The 21,034-nt window shown below is 42.6% G+C and overlaps 1 protein-coding gene across 2 annotated transcripts in view; it reads right to left on the reverse strand.

Moving 5' to 3' along the window:
- PLCL1 (phospholipase C like 1 (inactive)) overlaps positions 1-21,034 on the reverse strand; it is a 208,921-nt gene that overhangs the window by 122,980 nt on the left and 64,907 nt on the right. Inside the window, exon 1 of one of the 2 annotated variants that reach the window (XM_061457095.1) lies at positions 6,101-6,181. The exons of the other annotated variant lie outside the window; for it this stretch is intronic. The gene's annotated coding sequence lies outside the window, so the exon portion shown is untranslated. Of the gene's footprint in view, positions 1-6,100; positions 6,182-21,034 lie in introns of those variants that run through there. 2 annotated transcript variants of the gene reach the window in all.

Below are 21,034 nucleotides of genomic sequence, written 5' to 3' on the forward strand. Positions count from 1 at the left end.
GCCCCCTCTAAGTATAAACTGATTGTATCCGATGCTTTCATGATAAAGCTTGTAATCCATTAGAAAGTCATCTGCGGCCACAAAACTCAATTTACATGTGACCTTTTAAGCCACCCGAGCAAAATCATTCCAAGTCACTTTGGTTAATGTCAGGTCTGACCTGCAGACCAAGGAAGCTCATTAAGTGACATACTCAACTGTACATGTTGATGTTTCTTCTTGAAGAGGGAGTATATTTCCCAGAGGTTCTGCTTCCATTCCCACGCGAATCATATGCTATGTCATACGGTTTATCTGCAGCTGTCATCTGCTTTCAAATGATAGCATCAGGAGAGCCAGTCACGGATACAGCCACAGATGTATTAAAACATTTCCCTAAGCCAGTTTGTGGAAAGATCTAACTCCTCCATGATAACCAGCACTTCGTGCTTTATTGTGGAAAGTAAGGAAATAACATGAGGGGAGGGTATTGCAAACCAAGTACATCATTAGAGCACAGAAAGAATTCACTGGACTGGTTTATTATTATCACTGTAAATGATATGCCATCCTACTTAGCATCTTTCTTTACTGAACTGTACATCAAATACATCAGACCAATCAATCACTGAAGAGTGTTTCTAAATTAGTCTCCTTGAAAGATGTAACTGATTTTCTTAGAGCTCACAACATACTGATTTCTACTGTTTTTTCCCCAGATAAGAGCAAGATGCCCGTGTTCAGCTCAGTTACAGAACTGCCTAAAATGTCATTAGCAGGTGAAGTGTTTACAGGAGCCAAAGGATTCATAACACAAACCCAATATACTCTGAAAGTTGGTCACCATACAGCCTGGAAAGAAAGAGTTATTGTCATTCTGCTTCATATGCTAAGAAGGGCTCTTCTGCTTGGCTGAACACCGAACGGACTCAATTCAACTGTCTAGGCAGTCTCTTATCTCATCCAGCCATGTCCGAGGGACTTCATAATTTCCAAAAGAAAGAAGGACAACCAATTGACTATGTGAGGTACACCAAAATATCTTCCCAATCAAAGTAAGGATTAAGACATTCCTGAGGGAAGGTTTTGCATCTGAAGAAAACCCCACAGCTGGGTTGGAAGCCTAGAAAGGAGCCAAGGCTCCCCTCATTCGATCATCTTCTGCAGGCACAACGCCTGGATGAAAATAAAAAACATAAAAGCCTCCACCAGGAAGCCTCAAACATGCTGCAAGGAGGAGCCCAGAGAGCTAACCCAAATAGAAAAGTAGGTAACAAGATTGCTGTGCAGACTTTCTGATTTCTGTTTACCCCTCCCTTTAAAAGTGTTGTCCGCTGGAAACTTCATAAATAAGTATCTCTATTTCCTTCTGGCTACTGGAATAGTAAACTGATTGTGTAGATGTCCAACCTGTACAGCAAGAGAGCACAAGAGGAAAACCCTAGATTGAACACCATGCAAAAATGCTTATTAGGAGAGCTTGCCACACCTGGAATGACACTGCAATCACACATAGCTGCTGATAATGTCCGCTTGACAACCAAGAACCTCACAAAGTAATAGCGAAACACAAAGCCAGCTGGCTAGAAGCTTCACACACTCTGCTAAACATAAAAGGAGTCTGCAGCATATTCACAGTTTTCAAAGAACTGTGGGTCTTAATACACAATGGAGCACTTACTTGCAGCTTATTGTTAAAAAAAAAAAAAACCAAGACATAAAGCATCTTAACTGCAAGCTATTCACGTCTCATCCTGAGATAGGAATACAGAAGGGTTGAAGCCTGACAGCACTTTAAGTGTCAGTTTGGATAAAGCACAAGAGGATGCTTTTGAGGCTCCCCAGTGTTTGTGGCATCTCTTCTTGGGGCCCTACCAGAACAGTCTTCCTGCCATTTAGAACTACCTCTGCCTATTTTCAGCCTACCAAGTCACTCAAAGCGCTGGCCTAGAAAACAAGAAGTCATCATGACCTTCCCCTTCCCAGGTTCACTTGTTCACTGCCTCTCCACATCTAAGGATGACTTTTCTGTGGGTGAGGATGTAAAGAGGAGAATACCCAGGCCCATTGCCTTCCCTGAGCCAAGCACAGCAACTACTGTAAAGCAGCTCATCCTTTGCTGCTTCTTAACCAGCAACTTCCCCATTCTAGCTCTCCACCCCACACTGCTCTGTGCAGTGATCTCCCACCTCTCCTCCAGTCACAGGAGGAGACAACCTGTCTCTAAAGCCAGGGCCAGCCCACAAGCTTGCAGCTGAACCACTCTGATATACAGCTATTGCAGCTGAAGCTGCAGTAAAGGTCACTTATTCCTCTGTGTCCCCAGGCAGCTGAGGCCACGCTCTGGGAGATAAAAGCCAGGCAGAAATCAGTGTTTCCAAGTGACTGCCGCTGCACAGGAGTGCAGATTACCAGTAACCAAAACCAACAACTAGTAGAGCCATGTGAAATGAAAACAGAATGAAGGACATGTAAGTCAGAAAGAGACAGAAAGAAACTAGAAGGACAGAACATAGGAGGTGCGTTTGCTTAATTAGCCAAGCAGTTAGGAAAGCAGGGCTATGGGAAGTCTAGCAACAGCCCTTCAAAGTCAGAATGATCCCTCTTCAACCTGTCTGGGAAGCACCTCCCCTCTCACTGCAGCATTCACAGTACTCATTTCTTTTATCTAATTACCACCAACAGGCATCTGCTGCTGTTTGCATTTTTGCTCTAATGAGCAAGTGCAGCAGCCAGATCTGGCTGGAGCTGGGAAGGAGGAGCCTGACTGGAGAAATTCTTTTTCCTGAAGTTCATCAGAAGCATCTGCTCCTCAAGGAGATCCAGATCTGTCTCAAAACTGGGAGAAGGAGCAGGAAAGGGGTGGCAGGAAGTCCACCAAAGAGATTACAGTAAGAAGAGTTCTAAAGGAGGCAGTGAAGGAGAAAGTGTAACATTGACAGGTATAGCTAGGCTAAATGCTACCTGCAAAGCCAGAGGGAGCTATTTTGGCAGGGCCCAAAAGTAACTGATGCCTTTTTTAAGACTGCCAAATTCAAGCAGGGGTAAATTAATGCACAACACAATCTGAAGTTGTCTTTTTTAGTACTCCACAAGAGAGCTGTGCCCTGTTTCTGATGTAAACATGAGACATGGTGCTCCAATTAAAGGTGTCTCTAGTCCACAATATAACTTCTAAGTGACATATCTGGTTTACCAGTTTTAACAAAGTCTATTAAAGAAAGCCTCACAATGCGCAAGGGAATAATCTCTCTCAGACAGCATAGAAGCAAAGAAAAGATGGTTAGATGAGATGAGAGTCACTCGTTCACAAAATCAGTTTAACTTCTTCACAAAGAAAGAACTAGAAACAAAAAGTAAACCTGCCTTTTAAAAAATGCAGCAACTACCCCATAATTTTGCTCAAATTGAACACTGGCACATGTATTAAGGTTACTTACCTTGCCGAGAAAATAGAGCCCTCTACCAAATAAATGCTTAGGAAACACTATTAATGACCCTGACAAAAAGGCACAGATGGTGAATTCAGTTCCAATGAGTGTGATAAAATGCTACACAGAGTCAATAGATGGAATTACTTTTTCCATTTCATGTCATTTAAACCATCAGCCCTAAATGACACATGTAAAACACTTGCCTGAAAAGACAATCACTTGTAATACATGTGAGGAGGAAAATACAGACTGAGGTTTGAGGATTAAAGAGAAATATGGGATGTTCTCTTTGATTTTATTAGAAGTATAAAACTGAAAAACCTGAGATATTCCCTCCATATATTGAGAGGCTCCTTATCAGGCGTTCGAGTTGTTCGGTTACCTTGGGTAGGATTATTCCCATACTTATGGGAATTGTCATTCTCCATCTCAATATTATAAACATTTTCCATGTAGTACGTACCAAGTCCATCATCAAAAGCCTTGCAGAACTAAGCTTGATCACAAGGACCAACCTGAAATATTCTGCCTGTATTTATCCTCTTCTAATCACACTAGGGTCCACCAACTATGCCAAGGTGAAGCCTTTCTAGGCATAGGCTGACACGAGGATCTAAAATCTGTGGGTATAAAACAAGAGGAGCTACAGGCCTCTAGGAACAGAAGCGTCACTACAAAACATATGTGTGCCAAACACACAGATACCAAAGGAGAGCTCTGGATGACCTAATACTGTGATTTCCATAAACTCTTTTCTCTAATAAAGCTCAAGATAGTCAGCAAACACACTGCAGCAGTACCTGCACTGTGGGTATGGTTCAGTTGCATGGTTGTGTATGTCTGCAACTTCACTACTAGGAGTAAAGTTGCAACAGATTTCCAGCATCAGCACACTGGCTGGCAAGAGCATCCTTCATCAATAGTTCAAGGCAATTTCCTTCTTCTCAGCACCAAGTACAAAGTGAAAGCAGTTGAAACACCTGCCTCAGTATACAGCAACTCCCATCCTGCTATATTGCAGATCATCAGTTTGGGTTTCTAAACTTAGATGCCTGTTCATACTGATAATGGACTTCCCTGTCCTGTGTCCTCAAGTCACGTTTAGTCCCTCAAAAAGAAAAACTACATTCTTTTATTGCCATGTCTAAAAATTTGGCTTGAAGATATTTTACACCTTGAGTTGCATCATGTTCCTCTGAAAACGCTCTCCAACTGTACGCACACTCATAAAAGCTGCTGGAACATGATGAAACTGTTCTAAGTGACAATCTGAAAAAATGGAGAGATTATCCTGCTTGGGCTGAACCACTTCATTTCCAAAAGCAGATCATGGGCAGCAGACAGATTCTTTCCTGTGAGAAAGCAACAGCGATGGAAAAAAAATGCAGATTATCTTTCCCTCTCTATTCCCAAATGATTGTGCTCAGCAAGAGCAGTCTCTGTGAGGTTGTTGCACCCAGCAGTGGCATTCCCCAATTTGCATGTGGAAGATTCTCTACTCTCAGCAGAAAGAACAGCAGACAGTTATCAGTGCAAATATTTGGCTTTGGGCTGCTGAACAGAAGCCCCCATCACTATCAACTGCACAGCTGAAACAATTATACCAGTATGTTGTGAAGGAAATCCACTACACTGGGAATACCCCCAAACAATATAAAAATAAAGTACAATATTTGTTGTTCAACGATGTTTCTTCATAAACTTCACTAGAATTTGGGGGACCACTGAGGTAGAACACTGTTTTCTGCACAGAGATGCTGGGGGAAGGTCAGCACCACCCCTGCCTCCTGCTGCTAAGTGCCCGATCCTTGGAAATGCATGTGCACAGGTTGCTTAACACTGGGTAGTAAAATTACTTACTTGGAGAGGTGTTCATTAGGTACACTGAAATTACCCTTCCCTGAACGGTGAAAGCATTCTCTGCTTCCCAATGGCAACAGTTGTGATTGCTGAATATAAGAAACATTTGCAATTACAGCTGGATTGCAGCCATGCCCTTTGGATATATTCTTCTCTGTGAAGGACAAGTCTGCTAATTAGAATTGCTACAGCTTTAAAAATAACAAGAGTCTTTCAAGCGGAAGCTTCTGAACTTTTTAACTACTTGATGCTTTTAGTTTAATGCCTGTTTCACACTAACCACATAATATGCAATTTGGATGCAAAAACACCAAGTACCCACTATTTTTTGCTATGCTTAACATAGCTGAGGCCCTTTCCTCAAAGGCAGCACACACTGTACACCAGACACGTCTCCAAAAGAAATAAGATCTATTATAAAAATAAGAACTTAGAAAGCTTTCTTTACTTAGTCTGCAAATGGATCAGTAGCTGAACTTTAGAGACCCTTACCCACACAGCTCCTCACACATACCAGCCTACTTAGGAACGCTGAGGTTGGACTGCCATGCACCAAACACAGCACCAAAAGAGTTGCCTTAAGACCTCTATATTTCAGTTGCCTCAATTAGGCTAGTTTTAAGGCAAAAGCTTACTCTTCCACTTCTGACATTCTGATTCTACAGCCTAGAAGCTGTCACTAAAAGACAAAAATAAAAAAAGCCACAAAATAATCCAACTTGTTAATAAAACATGTTTTCAACAGAGCCAATATAACTTTTCTACCAACAGCCCACTCATTAAAAAGCAGTTCCAAATATGCAAAATCCTAATTTTAAAAATCATACTTCTTTGCTAACCTTGGGCAAGGTGTCCAGCTTACAGCAGAGTCATCCAGAGTCCTGCAGGCAATGTGACAGCAATGCTGGCTTGTCTTTCCTGTCACACAACAGACTCCTATTATCTCCATGATCAACTCGAGGGCCTTTTCAGCACTGCTGCTTTCCAAGGCTCTTTTGCCTTCATGGAATATCTGCATTTTGGATTATTTCCCTCCAAAATGTGCCAGCTTCTATTTTTCCCCTTTGAATCTCATTTTATTTCCTGAGTGTATTTTTAAGTCCTCCAGAAACTTTCTCCCATTTACATTATTCCTCTGACTTGCCAAGCAGTGTGAGCATATTAATTCCACTGCTGAGTTTAAGCACCTCTGCAGCTCACCTCTGCCTTCACAGTGTTAAACAGCACATGGCATTTTATGAAACCACCGTTAGTCCAGGTCAGGACTTGGCACACAACACAGGCTGGTCACTCTGGGAAGGAGGATCCTCAGTCTATATGTCTGACAGCCTCAGTGCAGAATCAACTTTTATTTTCCCCAGCTGAGCCCTTATGCAAAACCTGATTCCTGGAATACTCCTCCCAGTCCTGCTTATTGCTCTTCCCCACTCCTTCCCTTGAGCTGCCCCTTGGCCCCATTCACCTCACAGCTCGGGGTAATACATACACCCACATACAACTCAACCTGAAGGCTATGGCAAGAAGCTTCTGCAAGGCTATCCCTTCATTACAATGCACTTGCATCCTTTCCTAAGACAGAGCAAGTACTTCATCGCCTACTTGTGTAATTTGATCTAAAGTTTTGATCAAATCTGCCTGGCAGAATATGTCCTTTAAAAACTGTTCCTGTTTATTGCTCCCTGATCTTCTCCAGACTTCCCCTCCAAGCTCAGAGCCAAGAAACTGTCTCGCTGCTACAGAGCTATATGTTATTCCATGACTCTGAGGCCTGTTGATTTTATTTTCCCCTGCCGAGATCCTCCTTTCTGAGCATCTCTTCCTTCTTCTCACCCAGCTCTCATCTGGCTTTATGTATTAAGTGTCATTTAACACTCATTTCTGAGACATAGCTCCTTAATGTAATTTTTTCCATGTTTTTGAAAGGATGGGTTCTCCAGTCTGTTAATGTTATTAGGTTATGGATCATTCAAGGGCCTGTTAACAGCTCCTTTGAGCCTTTGCCAGGCTATGCTCTCCCTCAAGACTGCTCTTCAACCCCAGCCCAGCAGTAGGAAACTGGGGCTCATGAAAGCTGCCTGCACTCCCCCATTCCCTACCCAGGCCGCCCGGGAGGACACGATGCCTCTGGATCTGCCTCCCACACCACATCCCTGTCCCTCCAGGCAGCGCACCACTGGGAGCTAATGATTTTTATAGGTAATTTTCCATAGGTAGGCCAAATTTCCTTTGTGTTGCTGGTGAAATAGCCCAGAGCCTTCTTCCCAAATAGTGCATATTGCTTAAAACCTGCCTCATACTGCTGGTACAGAATTTTTCTGAGCTCAGTTCACAGTGTGACTGCACTGGGAGACAGTGATAACTTTTACTACTTTCCACTGCGCTGGGGATTCTTTCTTTATTTTTTTAGGTTGGTTAAAACTTTTGTGCGTGGGAAAGACTCTAAAATGTAAACTTTTAGACTCACTGTGCACATAAATCCTCCCGATGACAACGAGTGCTATTGCTCATGTAGTTAAAGGAAAAGTGACCTTGTTTAGAGGGTTAAAAGGGCTCTCTAAGCCAAAAAAGACAGTAAACCAATAAGAGAAATTACAAACCCTGCAAAGGACAATTCCAGCAGTAATGTCACAAAATACTCCCCAAACTTCAGTACTAATTCAGCATGTCTCATTCTGTCAAGTCAATATGAGGCTAGTATGATCTCTGTCACATTTTCATTTTCCCTGATTAACAAGGTCATGAAAGACTGCCCAATGCCAGTAACGCTTTGTGTTAACCACAGGGAGCACCACGCCATTCTTGCCTTGCCGGTTGCGGCTCTGCTGAAAACACAAACCATTTGCATGTCTCTAAGCTCAGCCCTCAACATCTCCTCTTGCCAAGTCTCATTTATCAGTTTAAGTAAACGACAATGTAATTTCAAACAAAAGTTTTTTGAACTAGTAGCTGGACTGTTTCAACAAATAGCTGGGCTATTTTCCACCGTTACCTTGTAGAACCTTTCGAGACCAAAATTAGTACAGAATACGAATTTTCTTCACAAAAGTCGTCTTTAGGGAGCTCTATTTTGTTCCTGAGAAAATCGCTGGCCACATCCTCGAGTGCAGAAAGCTGGCATATCCCCAGTGGAGCTATACGGCTTAACTCCACCTAGAATTCCCACATTAGCTATGCTATATATTTTGGCTGTTACTGGATATTGCTTTGGATTAATCACCAAAACAGCATGGAGAAATGCATTATCACTGTTGAAATGAATCACATGTCCTAATCATCTCAATCCTCTCACATAGTTCTATTGATCATATAGCTTTCTCAGAGTTAACTCACAGCATCTGTTACGGCCATTTTCTTCTACAAACATATGAAAACTACATTTGTCGGCTTATGCTGTACAGTGAAGTGGATCAAATGAAATTTTGCCATTTCCATATAAATACAGTTGTTCCATATTTTTCCTGGAATATTAACTTTTGCTAATCCACACTTATCTGAATCACAAGATTCAATCTAACAATTTATGGCTGCTGATAGTAGCTAACTTGGAAAGGAATTATTTCAGCAAAGCCAGTATAATTACTAATGATCTCATGACTAGTTACTCTCTTCAGATGCTCAGTAAACCATTCATTCCACCTACTATCTGTTTATCTTGTCAGACAAGCTTACTGACAGGGAGTAAGAACAGCTTTTAAAAGGAAGGAACCAAACCAAGCACATACAGCTTTGCCCCAAGGGATAAATGCAACTACCAAGGCAAGCCCAAAAAGAGCTTACAATCCAATGCTTGTTGTAAATGTCTGTCCCAACAGCAAACACCACTCCACATAACTGTGTGATCACATGCTTTTCTGCCCCTGAGCCGCTCCTTGCCCTGTGCAACTGCTTTTTCCTTTCCATTGGCTCAGAAGAGCTGGCAGCAGCTCAGTTCCTACAGAGCAGGGAACTCAAAGCCACCTGTAATTATGAGCTGCAAGTGCAGGTTCTCCCCAGCTCCGACCAGAAGGAGCAGATGAAGCCAATTAACAACAATCTGCTCTGTCCTCATCCATTTAAACACTTTGTGAACTCCCTGAAACTTTCCCATAGCTGTGCTAGAGGACAAACCCCACGTTGTCAAATGCAAGCCTGAGGCAGTGCTTCTGTCTGTTCACAAAGCAAGCTGAAACACACAGCACTGCAATGTGGCAAAGCGAAACCCACTCTTCTTCAGCGTTCATTTGCTTGCAGGTTCTGCCCTTCTGTCTTGCTCCAGAAGCACTCAGCACTGCTGCTCTTCCAAACACAAGCTGACATACTCATCTTCATAGAAGCACCTGGGTTCTGGTAGGAAACAGAAGCTCTTGTTCAAGTGTGTTGTTTGCGATTAAAGATAGTTGAAGATGAGGAAGATACAATCTCTTCTCCACCTCAAAACCAATACCGTGGCAATCATGTATGTTTTCAAACAGATTTAAGCCTAAACTTGTATATACCCTTCTCGGCAGAGCTACAACCATCACTTTTCCAATTACTCTATCCTCCTGCAGGCTGCTGGAGTTTTACAGCTATCAAAAGCCCCTTTAACCTTTCAGTTGTTTAGATTCCCTATTCTTTTGTGTGTATTTTTTATTAACTCAAAGGAAGTTCTGTGGGGTTGCCTTCTTTTTGTTTTGTGGGTTTGTTGTTTTGTTTTAAATAACCAGCGCTTTTGCTCCACGAGTTAGTCACAATGGGCTGCTCATTTTTTGGCATGTCTTCCAAGTATGTGCAGCGCATTCTCAATGGCATTATGCAATCATTTCATTAGCCTCAACTGTTTCACTTGGCAGTAAGATGCTTTATAAAATGATGTCATCTCTTGGCAAAATATGAAAGTCAGTGGAGGTGACAGTTTAGGTGTACACAAAACCTACAATCACAGCCACATGGAATTCAGACATCCCCACGCACAGCCTATTACCTCTGTCTCTCACCCATAAACTACATCACCATCTCACAGCTATCAAACATGTACCAAGCTACAGAGCTGCTCCCACCACCCTCAAATAAAGGGAACATTTTTGACCCCTTTTTAGAGAACCTTTTGGACTACCAAAGGTGAACTCACATCCAGTTCAGTACAGAAGTCAAAGCAATGATGTACAGCATGCCCCTCTGTGCCCTTCACTGTTGGAGTATGATGTGATATGCGTGACATGAGTCACCACAAGGTAACAAAACATAATTTGTCATCACCTTGCCACCTGACAACCCTACTGAGGTGGCTGCGTGCAACCTTCCCTTTCCCTGCTTCTCTGTGAAGAGAGTCTCTTGCCTACTACCCTGTGATAGACACTACACAATCCAGGAATCCAACCTGTGTGCCAGGAAACTTCTGATCACACAAATAATCTCAATGAACATGGTCCCCTGATTCTCAGCTAATTCTTGGGTAGCTTTTCATTAATTTAGTAACCTCTCAGCCACAGTCATCATCAACACAGGAGCACAGCATGTCAGCATGCCAGCCTGATACCTTCTTACTTTGGATGTTGGTTTCCAGTGCTGGTTCCATGTGCATCTGGGAGGAACTGCAGATCCAGTTTGCCTCTGCAGAAGGCTGCACGTTGAATAAGCAACCTGCAGCTCTGGGGTGCTCCGAATTAGAAACTGAAATGTGAAAACTGAATTTTATCTATGTCCAGTTATCTTAAGACCACCTGCCACATTCAAACAACTGCTGACAAGCCAGAGAGATGGGAATGGACATGTTGGCCCTCTTATCTCTAGACATTTAAGATTAACCCAACAACATAGTTGAGCCTCTATTGCACACAGACCCCAAAACAATCCAATACTACTGCTGCTGTTGCAAAACAGGCTGCTCTGATCAACTGGATTTATTTCCAACTCTAAAGCAGCTGGCACTGCAGTCTGGGAATCATGCTGCTTCTGTCAGCATCAGGGCCTGTCATTAGTTGTTAGTGCACCAGAGGCATAGGGTCATCTTCCCAGGAGGTAAGGAAAAAAGGAAGGGCCACATGGGTGGGGAGAGACTCTCCTCCCCAGTTCATCCTTTACAACACAGCCTGCTGGAATGGGGCAAAAAGAGGATGACAAAAAACCCTATTGTCAGGGGAACAGCCACAAACCACAGACCCCAGAAATGCATCATGCTTCTTGATACAGTAGAGCATGTAATTTTATAAGCAAGGAACAACTAGAACAATGCATAATACTCAGTGGGGCAAAGAATTGCTGACAGAAGCTGTTTCACCTCTATATGTCAATATTTCCTGATAAATATCTCTAAGAAGTCTCTGTAAACTCCTGTCAGAATGAAATATGCCATAAACAAGAATTCACATCTTTAAACACTGTCACTGGAACGAGATACCACACATCAAGTGGATAAGTAATTATTCAGGGAGTCTACAAGTAAAATGTGCAAAGCTAGAAGTAACTGGTTTTCTTTATTTCAGTGGCTGCATTCCATATTTAACACTTGAGATTTGAAAAAGAAATGAAACTGAAAGCCTTTAAAAATAAAATGGAGCTAATTTTTGCACTTCTCCTGTACACCAAGCTCTGCCCTGTGAGCACTAGCATAAGTATTCAATTGCAGTTTCATGCATAAATCAAAATCACTGGGATCAGAGAGAAGAAATCAACAAGTACCTGCAAGGACCACAAATCAGAAAGTAACAAAAATGTGGACACTTCGGCTCAGTTCCAAATGCACTTTTAAATACTGTCAATACAAATACAAAATACAAAGTTATTTATGCCACTACAGCAGCATTCTTTTCCCGTTTTTCCCTTTTTTAAAATACAGAAACAGCACTGCATGAATAGTCTATGCTTACAGTGTCAAGTGTACCATACAAGAGCCCAATCTGCTCTAGCAATGCATTCAGCACACGTATGCTGACCTGGATTTTCTTCTTCAAACGTTATCGTTTTGCCTTCAGGGCATTTCAATTCAAACGCTGTTCAGAAAACTCAGGTAAGCATCTTTCTCTGTGTTTTATATAATAAATGCTTAAAGGAGAACAAAGTAGTATGCTCTTGAGTAGGAATAGCCAAATACCTGTATATGCTTGGAGAACCTCAGCAAGACCATGACATGAATTTCAGCAATAGATATTGCATTAACCCATGCTTTGTTAGTTAAGAGGCACTCACAGATGAAGTCTACAGGGCATGCTGAAACTAAGAGAGTCTCAAGCCAGTCCACATGGCACAGTGCTAAACTCATGCTACCACTTTGAGCTGGTTATCATGGTGTCCAGCTCTCTGTGATGGGCCTCCCAGTCAGGCCACAGAGAGCTGGGTTGCTGGCACAGCCCTCCGCTGGCAGGAAGGAGAGGCAACTCTCAGCAATGGGAGCACGGGAATGATACAAGGCAAGGCTGAACTAGGGGAAGAAGACCTCAAAATACCTCTCAGAAACCTTGTTCTGCAGGGTTTTCTGTTCTGGGATTCATCTAAATGGAGCTAGCAGACACTTTGCTGCATTCACAGCTTTAATAAGCGCTCAGTCTGATAGCTTCAATAAAGCAAAGAATGAGCTTGCCTTTATTATGGCAGTATGCGGTATGCCATAAATAACTGCTAGGGAAGAATAACTAAACAAATACTTCAAATACTTCATCAGATAAACTGGGCAGAATAAATTTGGTGATCACATCAGCCTTGCTATTGTATTTATTAATTTGCTTTTTAATCCAGCAAGCAATAGCATTGACAGCAGGTCTCTTAGTCATTATTGAAGCCTAATTGGTTTTTTTACTCATCTCCCAGAGGGCCCACTGAACAGCATGGGGAATTAGAGAGAAGAAGGCTTGCTAACCCCACCAAATCCAGGGAATGCAGCCCAGCCAGCAGGACATAGGGTGCTCCAGGAGACCCAGGCTTGATGCCTGGGCCAGGGGGTACCAGTGCACTTTGGTTTTCAGTGCATGAGTACACCTCAGGTCTGGTACAGTGAGGAGGAGACACCTCTACTCCACACTCTGCAACTCCTCTGCAGCCACCATAAGGCAATGTTGGGGGCTTCAGGGACAGAGAACCCATTTTTAAGTTAAGCCCTGTACTGGATTTACCATGTAACAATAGCAACAGCTTCCCTTGTATAAACTTTTCCACAAACAGAACTACTTGGATGCAGTTGCTCAGCTGTTTAAAAATAGCTGAAAACATGCAGAAAAAGACTTTTGAATAATCAGATTTCCACAGCCAAGAGGTTATGGGGAAAATCCTATGAACAAGACAGTTGTATACATACCTAAAGCTTCTAAAATTGAATGAGCTGTTTGCACTACAGGCAGCATCACAGTGGCTCTGTGCTTCAGTATGGAATTCATTCAGCATACACTGGTTTTAAAGATTCTTTAACTTCCTGAAGACATTTGTAACATGTCTTTTTCAAAGTTCAAGAAAGCTAAAAGTAAGCACCATCAGCTTCTAGAAGAAACCTTTCTGTACCTACTATACCTCACCACTGCTGAGCTGTTCTGTCGCAGGAGGGTATGGGTGGAAAGAAGCATTTTCCTAAAATCTCATCCAGTGCCCTCTGTTTTTAAGAGTAGACTTACCCTTGGAAATGTGAAGAATTATTAAGATAGATAACATTCTACATTTTACCCAAGCATCCTAGAAATGTTCTTCTTTACAAAAACATAAGCCAATTCACCTTTTACCTTGTGTTATCTGAGGTCTCAGCTCTGACAGATCTAAGCATTACCTCCTCCTTTTGGGAGACTTTCATTTTTCACTCATTCATATCTTAGAATGAAAACAGCATCACAGACGGATTGCTGCCCAATCAGTAAGTGCCAGTCAGTGGTATTATTTCTTATAACTACCTCCTGTTGTTGAAAAGTCACTTGGAAAGTGTGCGAGTCAGCTCCTCTCTCCCTGCTTTTCAGTAACCCTGCCTGGGTGCTTTTAGATCAGCAAGCATAAAAGGATTCAAAAGTGATCAGACATGTTCACAGAAGATATCAAACACAACGGGGAAGACATAATGTTTAGCTTAGAGAATCCCAATGCTGCAGGAAGACAGAAACATGTCCTACCTTATACTTCTTTTAACCTCTAGGAGTTGTTGCTCTTCCCCATTCCCACTGGGAAGTGTGTGTCTTTGTTTTCACACTGGTTGAGTTGCCCCATAAGAGGACTGTGCCATCAGCAAAACAGGTATCTTCTAGCACCATTTTTAAGCTACGTGACAAATGTGCTGTGTCTGTCTAGGATTTTCAACAATAGAGTCAACAGCAGTATTAAACAGGAGGGTGAAAGGAAGCTGCTTCTTTTATTTTTTGACACCAGTGTTTATGTTAAAGTAAACACAGATTTGAGTGACTTATTTAAATGGGGAAGTTACAACCTGATTTAAAGCCTCAGTGTTGTTAATTATTTTTTCTTGGCATACCCTAACACATTGAAATGTGCCAGAGCAAATTGCAATAGAAACTGTCATATGCCTTCTCAAACCTATGCAGTTAGGGAAAAAAATTATTTCATTGCCATGCATTACTCTCTTTCAGGCTAATTTTGGGACTGAAAACCCAGCTAACACATCACCCTCTGGGCTGAAACCCATTCGGACCCTCTGTCAGCTTTGCTTCACCTGGACTTCTGCTGCCTAACAAAGCAGGGAGCACCCAGAGGCCAAGCAGCCGTGAGCCACCAGCACTCCTGCAGTGCAGCACTGCAGCTCCCTGCACAGCTTCAGCAACACAAACACAGCTCTCGCGTGGGTTCAGCAGCACCTTATTCCACCTTGAAGCATCTACTCTGTCACTGTTCAGTAGTCAGGCTTGCAGCTGCAAGCTAGGCTAGAAAAATTAAGCCTTATTCTACAAAACTGAGATGTCTCCAAGACAGAGGATTTAATTTTAAACATAATAATAACAAAGTAACATCTACCCATAGCATTGTCTCGGATGAAAAGGGACTTTTGTTTGCCAAGTTATAGTTAGCTGAGTGAGTAAAGGCTCCTGTGTGATTTTACTTAGCACCAATCCTTTATGTGACGGAAAATCACTCACATCTCCTTTTGAAACAATATTTTACATTTCATAGCTGTCTTGTGGAAGGAGTTATCCTGACCCCTAAGCTGTGGTGTTTGGAACAGCTTTACTACCCCCAGGCATAGCTTTTCTCTAGGCTCAAACAAGGAAGAGCATCTCTGTAAACCATCCCAGAGACATAAATTTCAGCCACTTGAATCTTTATAAAGGTTCAATGCTAATGAGCATCTTTATTACCTTGCAGTTAACTAATTATATGTTCACCTACAAAGAAACACTTGTGTTTCTTTTAATAATGCATTAATAACTCATTTTCCCTGTAGCCTGTTAATGATAACTTGAATATTACACTTAAAAGTTACAGCCACTGTAAGGGACGAAGTGCCTATATAAAAAATATAAAAAATTCTGGTGACTACACTATTTTAAGAGACTCACAGGAAATCATATGCATCCCTATGAATTCCTACAACTACAAAATCTTACTGCTTCAGGAAGAGAAAAAAAAAAAACCAAACCACACTCATGAAGTTAAACAGCCATCATTTCTGCTTGACATTTCCAAAGCAACAAATAAATGTGGCAACTGCTCCTGCCTTCAGGCCATTGAGCTCTGACTTAATACTGCTAATTAAAACAAACCTACATCATAAGAAATATCTCAGCAACAAGCAGAATTTGAATTATTCAGAGTGTGAACTAATACATTCCCTTTATTAAAGAATAATGAGTGCTAATAAATTATCCTTTCCAACCTGGCACTATGAGCAAGAGATTTGCTGTGATTTTTAATGCTAACAGCCCTAGCTGAAGGACGGAAAGGGCTAATCCTTGAGTGAGCCTTGGAGCTGTTCTCCAAGGAGACGGCCTCCAACAGCTCCAGAGCGTTCAGCCATGGTGAACAGCCTTGGCTGTGTGCAATATACTGGGATCCTGCAAATGTCATGGCAAGCTTGTTCTCATAACTTGTTCTCATTAGACAGCCTTTTCTTCAGACTTTTGGGGGGTCTGCAGCCACACATGCAAGGATTTGGGTTGTTGCTCCCCTTATACAAATGCAGAGCAGTGGGTGGGCTGCACTCCACGCGGCCTCCGTCAATACTCTGTGTTTGCAGAAATCCCCAGTCCAGCAGATTCCTTCAACATACACGTGATTTTAAAACACTCTACAACAGTTTTGAAACTCTGCACATGCTTACTTTATTGGATCAAGGCATGAATATCTATGCCTATGCCTCTGCACCCATGGAGTATTTCCTGTGGGACTTGCTTTGGGCAAAATTCCTAAGCTTTTGATTGAAGTTTTTTCCTGTGCTCTCCAATAACTGTAGAAGCAACTGTAAAATCGAGTACACAACCATTTCTTCCTGCTTCCCTTCAACCACCTTGCAAATCCAAAATTGGCCCGAACAGACACTGTTCCAAAAGGCACAAGGTTTTTTTCATTCCAAGTATTTGTTTAGGCAGCAAATCCAGCCGATGTGACACAACCTTGTCCATTTCTGGTCTATGCCAACATTATCTTCCTTTGTTATTTTGCTTCCACTGAAGAAAGTATTTAAATGAAAAGCATGCTAATCTTTTTATGCTCTGAAACGCAAACATCTGTTACAAATACCTAACCTTTCTGGAACACAACTCCTCCAAATACACATTGCACACACACTCCAGCATCCCTAGATTTCTTCTTGGCAATTTGCAGCAAACCAAATTGAACAAAGCTGATCCCAACATGGGAAGTTACAGTAAACAAAAACGTTCAGGATCTTGAGTTTATTCTTGGCAGTTTCATCAGTTTGAACTTTTTACACCCACTAAACAAGTCAGAGCTTGCCAAACAGCAATACACATTTGCAAGTCTCAGCTGAGTCTTTCTGGGTGAAATAACATCCTGAGGTCACGTAACTGCTCCATTTTTGAGGAATGTGAAGAAAATGTATTAACAAACAGCAGGAGTACCTCCAGTATACCGCACATACGCTACTTGTCTTAAAAAGAGGGAAAACCCAGCAACATAAAATCTTCTAACCCAAGACATTGATGAGGCAGCATTTATCAGCGTAAATGATACACAGTTCTGCAAGACCGCCACTGTTGAACCTCTACGTGCATAATCATTACTGCTACTGGTATTTCAAAATAAGCAAAGAAAAGCGGAAAACTGTTAGATCTGGAGGTCAGAAAAACAAGCAACTTTCAGAAAAGGACAATGGAGTTCTCTGTGCATAAAAGACAAGTGAACTTCGTGGACTGCTGGATCCACATGTTGCGCTATAGCCAAGAGTTGTGTTGGTTTATAAGTCATGAGGATCTGATTCAACCTAACTCAGAAGCGATGACTCTCTTGTGAATCACTAGCAGCAAGTAACGTTCTTCAGGTTTTGCCAATCTTTCCACAAATATGCTGAGGTGCTTGAGATTTACAGCAGCTGTGTCCCAATGTGCTCAAGGTGCCCTTCCCTTCACTCTTACCCTGTACTCATCACGGACACAGAAGACATCCATGAGTCACCTAGAGGTGGTTTCCCACCAAGCTCCCTCCAGACCCAAAACACACAGAACATTAGTCCCCAGTGGCTAATAGCGTTAAAACAATGCAGCATTTTCAGGGCAGCCCCATTTTATGGTCTGAAGAGGGGGCATTTTAGTTCGTGACACTCCCTGGGAAGCCCTTCCAGAAGGGTGGGTGTTGAGGTACCATCAGTTTTAAACATCCCATGCACACTGCCACCAGATTAATCCCAAAAGCGCTGCTACCCTAGGGCAGTGGTAATACTACTTCAGTTTATATAGGTCAAGACTAGAATAACCAGCACCTCCTTCACAGTCTCAGCAAAGGGACATTGACCAAAGTCAGTAATTCTGCTCCTTCTTCACCCAGCCAAGTACCCAAGTAGCAGTGACTGCATGCTTTTTAGTTGAAGTGGTAAATACACAATATTAAGTCTCATTTCTACATACAGCTGACAGAAGGTAGGTACAGAATCTCAGGCTACACAGCACTCAGTGTGGGTGTTCAGATTCACACAGCTTCTCTCAGTTTTACCAAAATGATGCTTTTTTCTTGTTTCCTTTTACTGTTTACTGATGCCAACAGTACAGGCGTTGTGGCAGACAGACTGACTGACCAGTGTTGCAGTTGCAGTATAGGTGTTGTGGCAGACAGACTGACCAGTGTTGCAGTTGCAGTACAGGCGTTGTGGCAGACAGACTGACTGACCAGTGTTGCAGTTGCTCAAAAAATGGACAGGCTTTGACTCAACCTTATCTTGTGTGGTAGCTCAGCCCAGGATCAGTGCCTTTGGTAAGAAAACACACTTCAAGCCCTGCTTTCACCAGCTGCGTCCCAGCCTAGGACAGCCCTGACTGCAGGAGAGAAGGGAGTTCTCTGAGCTTAGCGTATCCTTCTGAAGAGCTGTGCACGAGTCTACAGGGAGGCAGCATTACTCAAGCCCTGTTCAGTACTACCACACCAAAGATTATTGTACTGGTTTTGTTTCTCTTTACAATCAGATAATAAATAAGAGCAGGGTAGCACCATCCATGCACACAATAAAACACCACAGGTTATAATGAAGATCATGGAGGAGACCGTGTTTTCTCTCCTGCTGAAGCCATGGGTGCCTTTGCCATGTGGGTACCATGTTCAGGACCTTGCCAGCCCCATGCCTTGCAGGAAGGAGGCATGATGTGGCTGTCGCCCAGCTCCATTAAAGGCAGGGACTGCAGGTATCCGGCTGCCAGCCGAGTGGGTGCAGGCAGAGCCCTGCGGGATTCCCCAGGCAGGGCACAGGCAGCCTTTGGCTCTACCCTAGGCAGGCATCAGTGTAGCCAACACACGTCTTTGGAGCTGGCAGGGAAGCTTGTTTGCTCTGGATCTGGATTTCTAATTTCTTTGTTTTGTCAGGAAACAAGTAAAAACATTACTAGTGGCAAACTTCATACAAAACAGAGGAAACCTCTCAGACTGCCTCGAGACGCAGAACCTCCACAGCAGAATGAGTTTTAACATCAGAATTACTTACATTGCTAATTTCAATCAAGATTTACTGCAACATAATAGTTTTAAAAAGCAGACTTAAATCAGTGCCATTTTATCGAGTCTGTTTCTTTGCTTAATTACTTTCCTAAGGAAAAGCCCATTCAATCTGCAGGAGCACAGCGCATTTCAGTAATGAAACTGCAGCTCTGTATATTCAATCTAGCTCTATTTTCCAGCTTGTAAAAAAAAAAAACACACACCCCCCCCCAAAAAAAACCAACCCAAAACATCCCTTATACCCCAAAACATTTCCTATATTACCAGGGGCTATATCTGCCATGTCTCCATGCAGAAGAGTAAAAAAGGCTACAGTCCACCTCCTGGATTTCCCAGTTTCTAGGAGTTTTTTCTATTTCATCTTCATCCCCTGCACATGATTCTTCTCAAGATTGAATGTTCGTAGTTTGCTCCAAACTAGCCTAATTCTAAGCTAAACCAGTGGAATCATTTTACTCTCTAGCAGCTGGTATTCCCTGAGCTTTGCCCCTGTTTAGGCAGAGCCCTGCAGACCCAGGCCTAGAGAGCTTCACCATACCCAACAGCCAGAAGAATCCACTCACACACACCCAACAGCAATGTACTCTCTTCCTTGCTATTACTCTCAGAGGAGTGTAGATTTATAGCTTTCTATAGTCTACACTTTGCCAAACTTAATCTCTACTTGCTTCTTTCTTCAGGCTCCCCTCCAGTGTTTTAACTATTTATTGCTCTCTTATCTAAAGTCCTTCCAGTTAGTCTGTGTCATTCTGACACTGAAAAAGCACAGAAGTAAAACAGCATTTTAAATGCAAGTACCACAGCTTTATAAAGCAGTCTGTACCCTACAGGCAGATTCATTTAACTGCCACCTAAGTCTCCTTCATGCACGTTGCTTGCCAGGTGTCCTGCCCCAGTTAAATGTCTGCTTTGGTTTATTTCCACCCAATATGCTTGCTTACATATGAGGCTGAATTTCATTGTTTCTTAGTCATGTTTCTCATATCGCAAGCTGCCCTATTTTGCCGTTTTATCCGTCTTTAAACACATTGACAATTCCATATGCTACAGTCTGCAAGCCCTCTTGTTTCTCATGCACCAGTCTGGAAGACAAGTCTCCATGCTTGAGACTGTGGGAAACCTCGGCCAGACTGAAGGCCTGGAGAAGGTACACAACAGCTTCTTCCCACTCTAGATATCTTAATTTCCTTCCAGCACAGATCAAACATCACACATGGAGGCTGGCAGTCATTCTCAACTTAGAACATTTCTCTTGCTGTCACCACCAGTAGGTCACCTCTTCTCCAACCTGACTGACTTCTGCAGAAGTCCTGCACTGCAGTAACACCTCCTCAGTGGTGTCTGTATGATATATCCCAAAGACGACAGTTCCAACAATTTGGATTCTCCTGCCCTCCTCCTGAGGCACTTGTATTACTACAGTGAGCTGCCCAAGTGCACGTAGATGAATTCTTTACAACACTAAAACATTAAATCCTCCACAATGATTTTGCTGTGCTTTTCCAGACTTACTCATTTACCAGTGCTGTGAATCTCAGCCCACATCAGCAGCATCCATCACTCTGCATGGCTTCGCTAGTGCAAGCTAGCACTGAGGAACATATGATGCCTGGGTTTCACTGCTTCTCAGCACACAGCTGTGTTCTCTCAGACTGTTGAGGAGAGTGCCCACATTTATTTACTCACTGCAAAGGCACAGGACACAGAGGTCTCCACTGCCTGTG

Source organism: Pezoporus flaviventris, unplaced genomic scaffold, assembly GCF_033815535.1.
Source record: "Pezoporus flaviventris isolate CSIRO_AGI_PZ_B2104156 unplaced genomic scaffold, CSIRO_AGI_Pfla_v1 ptg000001l, whole genome shotgun sequence".
In the NCBI taxonomy this organism is placed as follows: Eukaryota; Metazoa; Chordata; class Aves; order Psittaciformes; family Psittacidae; genus Pezoporus; species Pezoporus flaviventris.